At 35.0% G+C, this 19,159-nt stretch overlaps 1 long non-coding RNA gene across 2 annotated transcripts in view; it reads right to left on the bottom strand.

The window, feature by feature from the left end:
• Positions 1 to 19,159, bottom strand: part of LOC128314783 (uncharacterized) — a 97,139-nt gene that overhangs the window by 20,750 nt on the left and 57,230 nt on the right. Inside the window, exon 3 of one of the 2 annotated variants that reach the window (XR_008296824.1) lies at positions 11,958 to 11,987. The exons of the other annotated variant lie outside the window; for it this stretch is intronic. This is a non-coding gene — a long non-coding RNA (uncharacterized LOC128314783). The remainder of the gene's footprint in view (positions 1 to 11,957; positions 11,988 to 19,159) is intronic. 2 annotated transcript variants of the gene reach the window in all.

Raw genomic sequence — 19,159 nt, 5'->3', positions numbered from 1 at the left:
AAGTCTCTTATCTTTAAGAGAGTTACATAATATGAAAAAAATCTTAAATATTTACTTATCTAGTTACCATTTCCTGTGCCCTTCCTGTCTTTTGTGGATTCATATTTCCACCTGGTATCATTGTCTTTCTGCCTAAAGAAACTCCTTTAACATATCTTGTAGTGTGAGCATACAGTTCACAGATTCTTTCCACTTTGTAACAAAGTTTTTAAATTTTTTTTTTTAATCTTTGTTTTTTTTTAAGAGAGAGACAGAGTGTGAGCAGGGGAGGAGCTGAGGGGAGGGACACACAGAATCAGAAGCAGGCTCCAGGCCCTGAGCTGTCAGCACAGAGCCCAAGGCGGGGACCAAACTCATGAACTGTGAGATCATGACCGAAGACAGACGCTTAACCGACTGAGCCACCCAGGCACCCTTGTAACAAAATTTTTATTTAGCCTTTGTTTGGAAGGAATGTTTGATAGGTACAGAATTCTAGGCTAACCTTTTTCTTTTAGTTCTTTAAATTTTTTTTCCACTGAATTGTTTAGGATATGAAATATACTATTGTCCTTGTTTTTGTACTCTGTAATATGCCTCTTAATTCTTTTTATTTTTAACATTTTTTTATTTAACACTACCACTGAGCAATTTGATTATGATGTGCCTTTGTGTAGTTTTCTTCATCATTCTTATTTAGAGGGCTTATTAAGTTTATTGAATTTGTGTCATCAAACTGGCAAAATTTATTTTTTTTTAAGTTTATTTATTTTGAGAGAAACAGAAACAGCATGAGTGGGGGAGGAGCAGAGAAGGACGGAGAGAGAGAGAATCGCAAGCAGGCATTGCACTGCCAGTGCAGAGCCCGAAGCAGGGCATGAACCCACAAAGCCACAAGATCATGACCTGAGCTGAAACCAAGAGGCGGACTCTTAACTAGCTGAGCCACCCAGGAGCCCCAAACTTGTAAAATTTATGACCATTATTTGGTTAAATATTTTCCCCCACTCTGTCTTCTGTCCTCTGGGCTAATTTCATTAAATTAAGTATATTAGGTTCTTTAAAGTTGTCCCACAACCCACTGATACACTGTTTGCTTTTCTTTTTCTCTTTTATAATTTTATTTTTCATGAATACAAAAAGAGAAAAAATTCATTTTTATTTTCAATTTTTATTAAATATATTTTTCTTTAATTTTTATTACTATATTTTTTACTTTTGTGTAATTTTTTTCAAATTCTACTTTACTTCCATCATTTTATTTTAATCTTCTTCAGTGTATTCACCTTTTCAAATTTTCAAAAAATTTCCTTCCTTCTTTTCTTTTTTTCTCTTTTTTGTTTCTTTTCTTTTTCTTGAATACAGAAAGAGAAAAACTTCATCTTTACTTTCAATTTCTATTAAAGATATTTTTATTTAATTTTTATTACTATATTTTTTGCTTTTATGCAAATTTTTTCAAATACTATTTTACTCCCATCATTTTATTTTAGTCTACTACAGTGTATTCAATTTTTCAAATTTTCAAATTATTTCTTTTTTCTTTTTTTATCTTTTTTCACTTTTTCATTTCTTTTCTTTTTTCTTAAATACAGAAAAAAGAAAAAATTCATATTTATTTTTAGTTTTCATTAAAAATGTTTTTATTTAATTTTTCTACTATATTCTTACTTTTGTGTATATTTTTTCAAATTCTATTTTATTCCCATCATCTCATTTTAGTCTACTTCACTGTATTCATTTTTTTCAAATTCTCAATTTCCTTTTTTTTCTCCCCCCCCTTTTTTTTCTCTAATCTGTCAAACCACTTTCAACACCCAGACCAAAACACACCTAGGATCTAGCATTATCTATTTGATTTTCATGTGTGTGTGTGTGTGTGTGTGTGTGTATTTTTAATTTTTTAATTTTAGTATTTTTAATTTTAATTTTTTTAATTTCAATTTTTCTACTTCATTAATTCCTTTTCTCCCTTCAAAATGACAAAATGAAGGAATTCACCCCCAAAAAAACATCATGAAGAAACGACAGCCAGGGATTTAACCAACACAGACACAAGCAAGATGTCTGAACCAGAATTTAGAATCACGATAATAAAAATACTGGCTAGAGTCAAAAATAGATTAGAATCCCTTTCTGCAGAGATAAAAGAAGTAAAAAATAGCCAGAATGAAATTAAAAATGCTATAACTAAGCTGCAATCACGGATGGATGCAGCGGCGGCAAGGATGGACGAGGCAGAACAGAGAATCAGCAATACAGAGGACAAACTTACAAAGAATAACAAAGCAGAAAAAAAGAGGGAGATTAAGGCAAAAGAACACGATTTAAGAATTAGAGAAATCAGTGACTCATTAAAAAGGAACAACATCAGAATCATAGGGGTCCCAGAAGAGGAAGAGAGAGAAATAGGGGTAGAAGCGTTATGTGAGCAAATCATAGTGGAAAACTTTTCTAACCTGGGGAAAGACACAGACAACAAAAACCAGGAAGCACAGAGGACCCCCACTAGATTCAACAAAAACCGACCATCAACAAGGCATATCATAATCAAATTCACAGAATACTCAGGCAAGGAGAGAATCATGAAAGCAGCAAGGGAAAAAAAGTCCCTAACCTACAAGGGAAGACAGACCAGGTTTGCAGCAGACCTATCCACAGAAACTTGACAGGCCAGAAAGGGGTGGCAGGATATATTCAGTGTGCTGAATCAGAAAAATATGCAGCCAAGAATTCTTTATCCAGCAAGGCTGTCATTCAAAACAGAAGGAGATTAAAAAGTTTCCTAGATGAACAAAAATTAAAGGAGTTTGTGACCACTAAACCAGCCCTGCAAGAAATTTTAAGGGAGACCCTTTGAGGGGAGAAAAGATGAAAAAAAAAAAAAAAAAAATATATATATATATATATATATATATATATACATATACACACACACACACACATATATATATGTATATATGTATATATATATATGTGTGTATATATATACATATATATATCAAAAGCAACAAATATTAGACAAATATATATATCAAAAAATATATATATATCTCAAAAGCAACAAATATAAGGACCAGAGAACACCACCCGAAGCTCCAACTCTACAAGCATCATAGTGGTAAAAAATTCATATCTTTCAGTACTCACTCTAAACATCAATGGACTCAATGCTCCAATCAAAAGACATAGGGTAACAGAATGGATAAGAAAACAAGATCCATCTATATGCTGTTTACAAGGGACCCACTTTAGACTTAAAGACACCTTCAGATTGAAAATAAGGGGATGGAGAACCATCTATCATGCTAACGATCAACAAAAGAAAGCCAGAGTAGCCACACTTATATCAGACAATCTAGACTTTAAAATAAAACCTGTATCAAGAGATGCAGAAGGGAATTATATCATAATCAAGGGGTCTATCCACCAAGAAGACCTAACAATTGTAAACATTTATGCGCCAAATGTGGGAGAACAGAAACATATAAATCAATTAATCACAAACATAAAGAAATTCATCGATAGTAATACCATCATAGTAGGAGACTTCAACACCCCAGCTACAACAATGGACAGTTCATCTAATCAAAAAATCAACAAGGAAACAATGGCTTTGAATGACACTCTGGACCTGATGGACTTAACAGATATATTCAGAACATTTCATCCTAAAGCAGCAGAATATACATTCTTCTCTAGTGCACACGGAATGTTCTCCAGAATAGACCATATACTGAGACACAAATCAGCCCTAAGTAAGTACAAAAAGATCGAGATCACATCATGCACATTTTCAGACCACAATGCTATGAAACTTGAAATCAACCACCAGAAAAAATTTGGAAAGGTAACAAATACTTGGAGACTGAAGAAAATCCTACCAAAGAATGAATGGGCTAACCAAGCAGTTAAAGGGGAAATTAAAAAGTATATGGAAGTCAAGGAAAATGATAACACTACAACCCAAAACCTCTGGGACGCAGCAAAGGCGGTCATAAGAGGAAAGTATACAGCAATCCAGGCCTTCCTAAAGAATGAAGACCTCAGATACACAACCTAACCTTACGCCTTAAGGAGCTGGAAAAAGAACAGCAAATAAAACCCCAAACCAGCATTAGACAGGAAATAATAAAGGTTAGAACAGAAATTAATGCTATTGAAACCAAAAAAACAGTGGAACAGATCAATGAAACCAGAAGCCGGTTCTTTGAAAGAATTAACAAAATTGATAAACCACTAGCCAGTTTGATCAAAAAGAAAAAGGAAAGGACCCAAATAAAATAAAATAAAATAAATAAAATAAATAAAATAATGAAAGAGGAGAGATCACAACCAACACAACAGAAATAAAAACAGTAAGAAGAGAATATTATGAGCAATTATATGCCAATAAAATGGGTAATCTGGAAGAATGGACAAATTCCTAGAAACATATACAGTACCAAAACTGAAACAGGAAGAAATAGAAAATTTGAACAGACCCATAACCAGTAAGGAAATTGAATTAGTAATCAAAAATCTGCCAAAAAACAAGAGTCCAGGGCCAGATGGCTTTCTGGGGGAATTCTACCAAACATTTAAGGAAGAGTTAACAACTATTCTCTTGAAACTGTTCCAAAAAATAGAAATGGAAGGAAAACTTCAAATTTTTTCTATGAAGCCAGCATTACCTTGATTCCAAAACCAGACAGAGACTAGACTAAAAAAGGACAACTATAGACCAATTTCCCTGATGAACATGGAGGCAAAAATCCTCAACAAGATATTAGCCAACCAGATCCAACAATACATTAAAAAAATTATTCACCACGACCAAGTGGGATTTATACCTGGGATGCAGGGCTGGTTCAATATCCACAAAACAATTAATGTGATTCATCACATCAATAAAAGAAACGACAAGAACCATATGATCCGTTCAATAGATGCAGAGAAAGCATTTGACAAAATACAGCATCCTTTCTTGAAAAAAACCCTCAAGAAAGTAGGGATAGAAGGATCACACCTTGAGATGATAAAAGTCATATATAAGCAACCCAACACTAATACCATCTTCAATGGGGAAAACCTGAGAGCTTTTCCCCTAAGGTCAGGAACAAGACAGGGATGTCCACTCTAGCCACTGTTATTCAACATCGTATGGGAAGTCTTAGCCTCTGCAGTCAGACAACACAAAGAAGTAAAAGGCATCCAAATTGGCCAGGAGGAGGTCAAACTTTCACTCTTCGCAGATGACATGATACTCTATATGGAAAACCCAAAAGATTTCACCAAAAAACTGCTAGAACTGATTCATGAATTCAGCGAAGTTGCAGGATATAAAATCAATGCAAAAAAATCGGTGGCATTCCTACACACCAACAATGAAGCAACAGAAAGAGATATCAAGGAATTGATCCCATTTACAATTGCACAAAAAACCGTAAAATACCTAGGAATAAATCTAACCAAAGAGGTGAAAAATCTATACACTGAAAACTATAGAAAGCTTATGAAAAAACTGAAGAAGACACAAAAAAATGGAAAAAAGATTCCATGCTTCTGGATAGGAAGAACAAATATTGTTAAAATGTCGATACTATCGAAAGCAATCTACATATTCAATGCAATCCCTATCAAAGTAACACCAGCATTCTTCACAGAGCTAGAACAAAGAATCCCAAAATTTGTATGGAACCAGAAAAGACCCCGAATAGCCAAAGCAATCTGGAAAAAGAAATCCAAAGCAGGAGGCATCACAATCGCAGACTTCAAGCTATACTACAAAGCTGTAATCATCAAGACAGTATGGTACTAGCACAAGAACAGACACTCAGATCAATGAAACAGAACAGAGAACCCAGAAATGGACCCAGAAACATATGGCCAACTAACCTTTGACAAAGCAGGAAAGAATATCCAATGGAATATAGACAGTCTCTTTGGCAAGTGGTGCTGGGAAAACTGGACAGTGACATGCAGAAGAATGAACCTGGGCCACTTTCTTACACCATACACAAAAAGAAACTCAAAATGGATGAAAAACCTAAATGTAAGACAGGAAGCCATCAAAATCCTTGAGGAGAAAGCAGGCAAAAACCTCTTTGATTTTGGCCGCAGCAACTTCTTACTCAACACATCTCTGGAGGCAAGGGAAACAAAGGCAAAAATGAACTGCTGGGACCTCATCAAAATAAAAACCTTCTGCACAGTGAAGGAAACAATCAGCAAAACTAAAAGGCAACTGACAGAATGGGAGAAGATATCTGCAAATGACATATCAGATAAAGGGTTAGTATCCAAAAATCTATACAGAACTTATCCAACTCAACACCCAAAAAACAAATAATCCAGTGAAGAAACGGGCAAAAGACACGAATAGACACTTCTCCAAGGAAGACATCCAGATGGCCAACTGACACATGAAAAAATGCTCCACATCACTCATCATCAGAGAAATACAGATCAAAACCACAATGAGACACCACCTTACCTCTGTCAGAATGGCTAACATGAACAACTCAGGCAACAACAGATGCTAGCGAGGATACAGAGAAAGAGGATCTCTTTTGCATTGTTGGTGGCAATGCAAGCTGGTGCAGCCACTCTGGAAAACAGTATGAAGGTTCCTCAAAAAACTAAAAATAGAACTACCCTACGACCCAGCAATTGCTCTACTAGGCATTTATCCACAGGATACAGGTGTGCTGTTTCAAAGGGACACATGCACCCCCATGTTTATAGCAGCACTATCAACAATAGCCAAAGTATGGAAAGAGCCCAAATGTCCATTGATGAATGAATGGATAAAGAAGATGTGGTATATATATACAATGGAGTATTACTCAGCAATCAAAAAGAATTAAATCTTGCCATTTGCAACTACGTGGATGGAACTAGAGAGTATTATGCTAAGTGAAATTAGTCAGAGAAAGACAAAAATCATATGACTTCACTCATATGAGGACTTTAAGAGACAAAACAGATGAACATAAGGGAAGGGAAACAAAAATAATATAAAAACAGGGAAGGGGACAAAACAGAAGAGACTCATAAATATGGAGAACAAACTGAGGGTTACAGGAGGGCTTGTGGAAGGGGGGATGGGCTAAATGGGTAAGGGGCAGTAAGGAATCTACTCCTGAAATCATTGTTTCACTATATGCTCACTAATTTGGATGTAAATTTTAAAAAATAAAATTAAAAAAAAAAGAATTATTTCTCAGCATCTTCCTTATGCTTACAATGATCTTATCCAGGGAAAAAGTATTGTACTCACAATTACATTATGATTAAATGAAATAATGGGAGGCTTTACAAATAAAAGAAAACATCTCTAAGACCTCAGATGCAAGTTGAAAACAATAAGAGTACATTTACTAAAATATAAAAAAAAAACTAATTTAAATCTGTTTATTATGATGATCAGCCAATACTGGTCTCTCTAAGCAGTGTTACAGAGCTTTAATGGTTAAATGGCCTATAGAACTTTCTCTTTTATTGTATGATTTGACACTGAAATTCTACTAAAAATATTCCTATTGACTTTAAGCTATAATGTTTTTTTCTCTATATTTCATGCTTTTCCAAATAATGTGTTGAAAATAAATATAGAGTAAATATATTTCTGGTGTCTAATGGAGAATCTTTCTGAAATGTTGTTTTGCCTCACACATGATTTTTAAAAATATTTTATAAAAAAAATTATATTCTTTGACATTTCCCTTGCTCAGCTTACAAATATATTTACTTACTTGTAAGATATCAATGCCCAAATTTATAAGCTAGTAGACTTCCCTTTTAAATTTAATATCTTAATTCAAAAAACAGTTATGAAATATACAACTAAATGACTTCAGGCAATATTTGTGCCCTAAGATTTTCTTTAATGTTTATTTATTTATTTTGAGAGACAGCACAGTGGGGTAGGGGCAGAAAGAGAGAGAGAGACAGAGAATCTGAAGCAGTCTCCAGGCTCCACACTATCAGCACAGAGCCCCACCTAGGACTCAAACCTACGAAATGTGAGATCATGACTTGAGCCGAAGTTGGCTGCCCAAAAAACTGAGCAACCCAGATCCCTCTTGTGTCCTAAGATTTTAATGTGCACAATATTTTTCAGACCTTTCAGCTTGTGTGTGTGTGTGTGTGTGTGTGTGTGTGTGTGTGTGTTGCATGTGCATTACATAATTTGGATTACTTAAAGTGCATATGAAAATTTTGTAGATGCACCTTGGGGAAACTGCCTGGATTAACAGTAATATCCCCATTCTGTACTACACTCTCTTTTTTCAAATACCTGGGAATGGGCAGGAAATGCAAGCAGAGCCAGTCATAATGAAACCACTCTTTGTCATGAAGACCATGGATATTAATCCAGGTCATATTAACAAGAATCTCTTCCCAATATTTGGAAAAGGGAGGTTCTTGCTTTTCTTTCTTGCAAATCTATAAGAACAGGAGATGAGTGTTATCATTTGCCATGGCTTTGGTTTTGTGAAGAAAGCAATGTGTGAAAAATGAAATGATACCAGCAAGCAAACTGAGAGAATCCTGGGCTCGTCACAGCTTCCAACTGGCAGGCACCTTCATATACATCCATTTCCTTAGCAATTCAGTTTTATCAGCCAAATGAATCCTCTCTCATGCTTACAGGAGTTTGAGTAGGGTATCTATCACTTGCAGTCAAAAATTGTCCTTAAATGTTGATATAAAAATTTGAAATATATTTTTAGAAGAAAATCTAACAAGAATTTTATGAATTCTTTTGATTTTATTTTAATGATGGATAAGAAAATAGAATATATGACTGCTGGTATCAGCTTATCTACCTATGAGACTCTAAGTTGATTTGTCAGTTAATGATAATAACAATTATTATTAATAATTCTAATGTAAAATTTTATCATCATAAATTTTATTTCTGTTGGTAATATTTATTTTTTTTAATTTTTTTTTACGTTTATTTATTATTGAGACAGAGAGAGACAGAGCATGAACGGGGGAGGGGCAGAGAGAGAGGGAGACACAGAATCGGAAGCAGGCTCCAGGCTCCGAGCCATCAGCCCAGAGCCCGACGCGGGGCTCGAACTCACGGACCGCGAGATCGTGACCTGAGCTGAAGTCGGACGCTCAACCGACTGAGCCACCCAGGCGCCCCCTGTTGGTAATATTTAGATAAGGAGAATGATTCACATTTTCTTCCATTATTTTCCATGTTTATGTACTGAAAAGAAAAATGTTTACATGGGTTCAATATTCAGCCAAAATTTCTAGACTCAAAATGAGTGTTAATTAGGTAATAAAATTTTGGAAAGTAACAGAAATCTTCATGGTCCACAAATAAAAGGACTTTTCTTGGATAAAACAGAGAGGAATGATGCAAAAGGAAATAGAAAATTGGGACACAATAGCATAACTGAGAGCTGAGATCAAACATAAAATGTAAAGAGATCCTGGGAAATATGGTTAATCCTGGATTGAATACTATATCAGGAGCTCAAAACATCTTCCCCAAGTAAAAATATTTTCCTTCTGTTTTCATTTTTTCTAAGGTAACCAGTAATTAATACAATTGGTAGTGCCTGTCTATATTTTATCATTCTCTTTCATAATATAGTCACCTGCTTTCTGTGAATAAATGTAAAACAAATCAATCTATATATATTAATTGATTTCAAGGCATTGTGCAAGGTTCTGCAAGCAATATTGTAGACTAGTGATTTTAACAGTCTAAAGTTTGCTTTAAAGTGTTTACACTATGAATTGTATGGCTTAAACATTTTATATCCTCCAATTGGCAGAATTTTTGTTAAAGCATATTTTAAGGAAATATGGAGGGCTGAAAGAAAAAAAGAAGGCTCACACACTCAATGTAGCCCACAATTTCCACCTCGAAATAGTTCCCATATATGAAACCCTTTAAATTATATTGTAACCCTTCCCCCTGGAGTCTTGACCCGCAGTTTGAGAAATACTGGCATTGATATATGAAATACACAGATAATGCAAAAAAACTCATTTTACCACATAGTTTCACCTTCTGCCCCCATCAATCATATTACAAAATCTGTCAACAGGAAGCAAATTGCCTCCATTCCCATGGTCACTTTAGAGGAAGTGTTAATGACCAAAATAAATGCCAAAAGTGAACAGGAATAAAGATATAGAGATAATATTCTACTTAATTAGCTTCTAAATAGTAATATTAATCTACATGGCAAAGCTTGTATTGAAAGAAAAAACTAGAAAAGCCTTCTAGATCTTGTTTTGTTAAGTTTGGAGAAGACAATAGTATTCTCTGATATCAGTGTTTCTCTCTTACCTTCTCTTTGCTTTCCCACTTTGCAATTCTTTATCCAATCTCTTCCTCCAACCTTCTCCCTTCTTTACCTCACCTATTACTCTGACATAGCTCAACATGGTAAGGGATGCAAATAAACTTGGAAGAAAATATTGTAGGCATATAAACTATACATTAAATTCCAAATTACTTTGTCACTTGGCTAATGAATACTTATTGTATGCCTACTACCTACCAGACAACATCACATATTCAGATGATGGACATGGTTAACAAAATAGCTCCTGTCCTTATGGACTTTACTCTCAACATTTAACAGAGAAGAAAACCTGCACCAGTATTTACTAGCTACTGAGAAACTGTTACGTACAAAATGTTGAGAGTAGATTTTCATAGTGCTAGAGAAATATATAATTTGGGGACTCAACTTATTTAAGTGCATTAGGAAACGTTTACTGGCATAGTAATAGTCATACTGGGATTTGGAGGGGGGCCATCATTTAGATAAGGTAAAGAGAAGGGGTAGAACATTCCAGGAAGAGGGAACAGTATGCACAGAAGCAGTGAAATAGGAGAAAGCATTGCCTGCCAAACAGAAAACCAGAGTGGCTGGCATGAATTAAGCAAATAGTAGATTTGTGCATGTGAGATTGGAAAGGCAACTAAAGGTCAGGTTTGGGGGATTTTAGCAGGATTATTCGAAGGCCCACTGGAAGCTGTTGAAAGATTTCAAGAGGCAAATGACGTATTCAAATCTGTATTTTAAAAGGGGTATATCTTGGCTGCTGTGTGGAGAATGGAGAAGAGGAGGCAGGGTAACCACGGCCATGACATCTTCCGCCTGGTTCAGGATACAGACAATGAACACAGAAGTGAATGCATTCAAGAGGTACTTCGGTGGTGGAATGAATTGAATTGGGGAGAAGAATAAGAAGAGAGTCTAGAAATATGCTTATATTTTTAGATTAAATATATAACATATAATAGGGAGTTTTACTGAACTAGAGACGACTAGAAGGCAAAATTTTTAGATGGAAAAAACTACATTATCTTAGGATCACAAAGGTGACCTAAAACTGAACAGCTAACTGAATACTAAGTATTTAATTATCAATAATTTTACTTGCCCTTCATAGGATTATAAGAGTTCTGGGTAGATGATTCAGATGGCCCATTTCTTACTAAAACTTTCCCAATTTTGCATGAATATCTAAGGCATCTGAAATAAAAGAGAATTATTTTTAAATCTGGATGTGCTCAGGAATTTATTTCTCATGAAGAAGAAAAGAAAAGCCATGTTTAAGGGAAAGGCTGAACTAGTCTATCTTATATCTTGTTGAATTCATAATTATAACCAGAATTTCTAGTGGTGGAAATAATACCGTCAGGAAACAATAAGAGCTTTAGGCATTTTCTTCTCATCTATCCCTTTTGCCACTAACTCTGCCACTGTAATTTTCAGTTTTGGCTTAAAATTCTGTGTTCTCTGCACAATAGGCTATGGCATTATGTCTTTCCCAGACTCATAAACCCCTAAGCTGCCATCTGCTCACCCAAAACTGCTTTGAATATCCATTCTCTAAACTAAAGCCCACATTTATTACCTCCAAAGATTTTTTCCATACTACAACCACATATTTGGGTTCAATAATCCAAAAATCAATCATTCATTCAAGTTTAGTATAATACTTACTTGAGGAAAGCAGTCCACCTAAGTGCTGAGCTGAAACAGACAAACATTAAGTTACTATATCTCACAATGATTGAAATCTTACTGGATTGATAGCAGAGTGCTTTGCACAATTTTGGGAAAACTAAACAAGTGTAAAATTTTTAGGACCAAGTTTTAAAGTAACTTACCAATATGTTACCATTTAACATTTCTAATATAGGCCTATAAGAATCTTACTGGCTTGCACAGTTGTCTTTTCCATTAATAAAGGGGCAAACAAGAAGATAAAATCTAACAGATCTTAGCCTCTTAATTTAGTAGTAACATTGAAAGCTTACATTAACAAATTAAATATAGAGCCTGATGTCAAGACTTTTATAAATTCAAATGCTTAAAAGTTAATCAATTAATCTTTCCATTACACTTGGAGTATCTCTTCACCCCATCACTTTCACCCCCTCCTAGCCCTGAAGGATCATTAGAGACAAGATGCATGTTAAGATTAGTAACTGTAAAAATGAGATATGTTATTAACATTTCTCCTAAATGGCAATGCCATTCTGTCTTGCCTAACCTTTGCAAGTTGTTTTCAAGTGATTATGCAATTCTATTCAGATTTGGGGAGAATTACACAAAATCTTATATATTATATGTGACAAATATACAAATATTATAAATATTTGTCGCCTTTTCAGAGGTGAATAAAAACGGGATAAAATCTGGGGCGCCTGGGTGGCTCAGTCAGTTAAGCATTGGACCCTTGATTTCAGCTCAGGTCATGATCTCACAGTTCGTAAGTTGGAACCCTGCATTGGGCGTCGTGCTAGCAGTTTTGAGACTGCTTGGGATTCTCTCTCTCTCTCTCTCTGCCCTTCCCTGACTTGCCCTCTCTTTCTTTCTCTCTCTCAAAATAAGTAAAGTTAAAAAAAAAATAAGATAAAATCTTAGGAGGCATCCATGGATCATATTTATTTATCATATTTATTGCTTCTGTGATATATTTCCTGGCCAGGTGCCAATTAATTTGAATTGTGTAAAATTTATAATGCTAACAGGTGCTTCTGGTTTAGGATGGCAAATTTGGCACAAATATTCACCTCTTCTTACTCATAAGTTCAGAAAATCTTGCAGATTTTACAAAAGCATACACTGTCAGAACAAATAAAACCAGAATTGTGAGGAAAAATTTGTAAAAGCTATCCAGGAAAGTCATGGTCCACGTATGATGTGAAGTGTTCAAATCAGAATAAAAAGTCAGCAAGTGTAAGAAAGAAGAATGCAATGGATACCAAGAAACAGAATAATTGAATGAGATGCTGAAATAATAGATAACGGTGAAAAGAAAAAAATAAAAGATAATAAGAAATTACAGGGGGGAAAGCTATATAAAAAAAGCACAAAAAGAAATGTAGAAAATTAAAACATGATATGATTTTGAGAAGTCAACAAATGGTATGTATTGCTTTTTTCTACATTTCATTGGCCACAACTCAACGGTGGCAAGCTGTAGTAGTAACTAGAAACTTTTATTAGTTTACTAGAAATAAAAGCTTGATGAGCACTTAGGCCTATTTTACAGTTTCTGTGAAATGGTTAACAATTTAAACTCTTATTTTTTTATTCCATCATTCTCAGATATGATCTTTTGACTCCTTTGCAAGATGACAGTATTATCATTTTCCTACCTCTCATCACCCTATCATCCAGTTTCTGCCACAAGTACATTATATTTTTTATTACATGGTTGGTAATATTTACCTTATATTCAATAACAATCAAGTTTGCTGTCTTTTGAATATTGGTTAATTATAAAAGTTTATAGTCCATAAGAGCATTTATGTCATTATAACTATAAAATATTGTTCATTACAGAGCCACATTTTGTTCTATTATTGTATTCTTTTTCAGACCTATTTGCATGCTCATAGGAGAGTGTATTTAATGGATTTTTCCTGTCTAATACCCTTTAAACAATCTGAACAACAAAGAGGATAGATAGATAGATAGATAGATAGATAGACAGACAGACAGACAGACAGACTGTTTGGAACTATAACAAAAGATTTGATGTCCTTGCCATCAGAGACACAAGAGCAGAGAAAGTGATGAGGCTGGAAAAGTACTAAAAGAACTCATAGCTAAACACTTCCCAAATGTGGCAAGGAACATAAATTTTCATATTCAAGTTGTTAAGTGAACCCTAAACAGGATAAACCCAAAGAAATCAGTGCCAAGGCATATCATAATGAAAGCTTAAAAACTAAAGACAAAAAAAAATCTGGAAATGGCTAGAGAAAAAGAATGTCTTACCATAGAGGGCAAAAGGGAGTGGCACAGTATTTTTCAAGTGCAAAAACAACAGTAAGAAATCCTGTCTACCTAGAGTCCTATACACAATTAAAATATTCTTTTTTTTTTTTAAGAAAAATTCAAGATATCATCAGATGAAGGAAAACTAACAAAATGTGTTGCTAAAGAACACAGTAAGCAAAATTACAGGTAAATAAAATAGACTTCCCTTCTCTTTGGTTTTTAAAATTATGTTTGGTTGAATCAAAAATTCTAACATTGTCACATTGATATGGTTTTAATTATACGTAGAGGAAATACTTTCAAAAATTATAAATGGGGGGAGATAAAAGGAGATAAAGGGAGCTAAGTCTTCTGTATTTCACTTAAACTACTGAAGAAATGACATCAGTGGACTGTGAGACATATCACAGTACAGCCATAGATTTAACACAAACACACGTACACATATACACATACTTAAGGTAATAGAACAACCACTAAAGGACCATACAGAAAGACAGGATTATCAAAAACAATATAGGGGCACCTGGGTGGCTCTGTAGGTTAAGTGTCAGACTTCATCTCAGGTCATGATCTTGCGGTTTGTGAGTTCGAGACCTGCGTGGGGCTCTGTGCTGACAGCTCAGAGTCTGGAGCCTGCTTTGGATTCGGTGTCTCCTTCTATTTCTGCCCCTCCCTCACTCGTATTCTCTATCTCTCAAAAATTAATAAACATTAAAAAAAATTAAAAAACAAAAACAATATAGATAAATTCAAATGGTCATCTAAAAATGTAAATAAAACATATCAAAATTTGAAGGACACAGCTAAATCAGTACTGAAAGAAAAATTCCTAGCATTAAATAAGTATGTGTATGTAAGTACATATATATTTGCTTTAAAAATAGTGGATTGGGGTGCCTGGGTGTCTCAGACGGTTAAGTATCCGACTTCAGCCCAGGTCATGATCTCACAGTTGGTGAGTTGGAGCCCCACATCGGACTCTGTCCTGTCAGCACAGAGCCTGCTTGAGATCCTCTGTTCCCCTCTCTCCCTGCCCTTCCTCCATCAAGAATAATAAATAAACATTTAACAAATAAATAAAAATTTAAAAAATAAAAAAGTTAATGGATTAAAACTCTTAAGGGTTGGGGCACCTGGGTGGCTCAGTCAGTTAAAAGTCCAACTCTTGATTTTGGCTCAGGTTATGGTCTCATGTACTGTTCGTGGGATGGAGCCCTACATGGATGGAGCATGGGGTTCCATGCGGACAACATGGAGCTTGCTTGAGATTCTCTTCTCTCTTTCTATGTCCCACCTCCAACCCCCCTCTCAAAATAAATAAATAAGCTTAAAAAATCTTCAGGGTTATACATAAAAATATTTTGAAACATGTCTAAGTTATGATACATTGTATATGCATTATGTATATATGTATATGTATATGTATTATGTATATACTTACATATACATACATATAACCTAAATACATTAAAAAATATTTTAAAGTATAACCTTTAAGATTTTTATTCCACTAACTTTATAAACAACATATTTTATATAAAAGTAACCTTAGTGTTTGACTGGTGAGGGAAACTAAACCTGATACCTTTGGTTCCAAAGGCTGAGTGTGTTGCATTATTGATGTCCTGGCTCTTGTCCCCTTGGGAATGTTTCAAATATCCTAGGTCTTTTCACCGCACTGCAATAATGGACACACATTGTAAACCGAGATTTAATACATGAAAAGGATTTGTCTACCAAAAACAACTTAACTAAACCTCTTTTTCTATACCCTTTTTTGCTATCATCATCTCCCTTCCATGATCATTATAGTCATTGATGGCTATGAATTCCATAAAAGAATATCAATTTAACAATTTGGACACAGAAGGTACTAAGACCAAAAAGTTCAAATGAGTGTGTGACTGATGAGAGAAGGAGGAACACAAGGATCTTCCCAGGATCATCAAGTAAACCCAGTGAGAGCTTAATGGAGGAAGGTAATGAATTAAAACCCCAGTGCTTTTAAATTAACATTGACTACATTCACTGGGTATGCTGGAATAGAAATTTCATCCTGGAACAGAAAAGAGATATTCATGGAAAATACTGAAGAATCTCAACAAAATCTAGTTTTTTTTTTTATTGTAAAGTACCGATGCTAATTGCTTATTTTAACCAAGTGTGCCTTGGTTATGTAGGATGTCAACATAAAGGAAAAATGGATGAAGGGTGTTCAGGAACTCTCTGCACATTCCCTATAACTCTTTTACAAATCTAAAAATATTTCACAATGTAAAGTTTTATTAATATAAAATTAACATTGAAATTTTGTATACAAAGACAAAGACTTCACAGTAAGGGCTTTGAAGCATGAAATGCCATTCTAGCAAAACCCCAATACATTGGTGAAGAGCAATACAGACTTAAAAGAGATAGGCCAGAACATACTGGAATCACACTTTCAGTCATATTACTTAAAGATCATCATTACTTTCTTCCTAACTGGTAAATCTAGAATTAAATAAGAACATACCACATATTTTAAATAATTTCACATAGATAATAATGTGCATTAATTTAGTGTCAGAATAGTTACACTCGGGAGTTGCCTGTGCTTGCTGTAAGCATTAGAAATGGCATAAAGAAGGGGCACCTGGGTGGCTCAGTCAGTTAAGTGTCCAACTTCAGGTCAGGTCATGATCCATGGGTCAGGTCCATGAGTTCAAGACTGGTGTCGGGTTCTGTACTGACAGTTCAGAGCCTGGAGCCTGCTTTGGATTCTGTGTCTCCCTCTTTCCTGCCCCTCCCCCACTCATGCTCAGTCTCTCAAAAATGAATAAATTTTAAAAAACAAAAAAAGAAATGGCATAAAGAACCTCCAAAGTTCCCAGAAAAAGGACATTTATATGCAAATATGAAGGTTAAGGAAAACACTGTAAAATACTTAGACTAAATGAAGGTGTCTAATCTCTGAAGTAAAGCATAAAAAGTGAGAAGCCATTGTGGCAGGCTAAGCAGCTTGGCTTCTTAAGTTCCACCGGCAATATAAATTCAATTTTTCCTCCACGCTAAAGAATTAAAGTCCCATAAGGGTGAAATCTTTTCAAGCCACTTACCATAGTTTTTCCTTTGAACAGATTATAATTCTTTTCAGGAAGGAAGGAAGGAAGGAAAGAAGGAAGGAAGGAAGGAAGGAAGGAAAAAAGGAAGGAAGGAAGGAAGGAAGGAAGGAAGGAAGGAAGGAAGGAAGGAAGGAAGGAAAAGAAAGAAAGAAAGAAAGAAAGAAAGAAAAGAAAGGAAGGAAAGAAGAAAGAAAGAAAAAGGAAGAAAGAAAGAAGGAGAAAAAGAAACAAACTCAGGAAAAAATTAAAAAAAAAAAATCCAGAAATGTAGGCCTGGATTCTTTCCCCTGGTATTTTTCTACAAAGTACAGAAAGGGGAGATGGCTGTCACTGTCCAGCCACTGTTAATAAACCTGTTATTGCTTCTATGCTTTCAGCACATCATTAGAAAGTATATACAATTTGATTCAAAAGTTAGAAAACATGAGTGTGGCCAGTGGTATTTAGTGTCATTCTGCTCCTTCAAGGGATTGGAAGAAAAATTGTGAGAAAATTAGTATCAGCCTGCAACATCCTTGCCCAAATACAGTGTGAATCTGGGGAAGATTGTTCCCTGTGTTTTTTGAGGGGCTAGCTCTCAAATGCATAATTCTGAAAAATGAGTTAACTTTCTTTTTCTTTTTTAAGATTCTGGAACAGTATTGGAAGCAAAAATAATGAGAAAAAGATGACTATAATTTAAAAAACAGAAGCATTCAATCCCATTTTCTTCATAGAGCACATACTAAAACATAAAAGAAATTCCAGGGTAAATGCCCTAAATAATAGAACTAGTTAATACCATACAAACTGAGATAACTTAGGGGTGCCTGGGTGGCTGAGTCAGTTAAGCATCTGACTTCAGCTGAGATCATGATCTTACAGTTTGTGAGTTGAAGCCCCCATCAGGCTCTGAGCTGTCTGCTGTCAGCTGACAGCTCAGAGCCTGGAGCCTGCTTTAGATTTCATGTCTCCCTCTCTCTCTGCCCCCCCCCCCACTTGCTCTCTGTCTCTCTGTCTCTCTCTGTCTCTCTCTCTCTCTCTCTCAAAACTGAATAAACATTAAAAAAAAAAACTGAGATGGGTATTGAAGAGGGCATCTTTTGGGATGAGCACTGGGTGTTGTATGGAAACCAATTTGACAATAAATTTCATATATTAAAAAAATAATAAAATAAAATAAAATCCAAACAAAAACTGAGATAACTTATATTTGGAGATGATAATTTTTCTCCCTTTCATTATAGCAGATTCTACTGCATAAAGATTGAATAACATATCTCAACTACAATGAGATATCACCTCATACCTGTCAGAATGGCTAGAATCAACAACACAAGGAACAACAGGTGTTGGTGAGGATGTGGACAAAACCGGACACTTGTGTACTGTTGGTAGGAAAGCAAACTGGTGCAGCCACTGTGGAAAACAGTATGGAGTTTCCTCAAAAAGTTAAAAATAGAACTTCCTTATAATCCAGCAATTACACTCCTAGGTATTGACCCAAAGAATATATGAATACTAATTCAAAGAGATACATGCACCTCTATGTTTCTAATAGCATTATTTACAATAGCTGAGCTACAGATGCAGCCCATCAATAAATGAATGGATAAAGAAGATGTGGTATCTATATGATGGAATATTATTCAGCCATAAATAAGATAGAAATCTTGCCATTTGCAATGGCATGGATGGAGCTAGAGTATACTACTGAGCGCAACAAGTAAGAGAAAGACAAATACCATATGATTTCACTCACGTGTGGCATTTAAGAAACAAAACAAACACACAGAGGGAAAAAAATAGCAGAGAAAGAGACAA

This window comes from Acinonyx jubatus, chromosome A2, assembly GCF_027475565.1.
Source record: "Acinonyx jubatus isolate Ajub_Pintada_27869175 chromosome A2, VMU_Ajub_asm_v1.0, whole genome shotgun sequence".
In the NCBI taxonomy this organism is placed as follows: domain Eukaryota; kingdom Metazoa; phylum Chordata; class Mammalia; order Carnivora; family Felidae; genus Acinonyx; species Acinonyx jubatus.
Note: the sequence above shows the minus strand (reverse complement) of the source record. Positions and strands in the feature narration are given on the sequence as shown.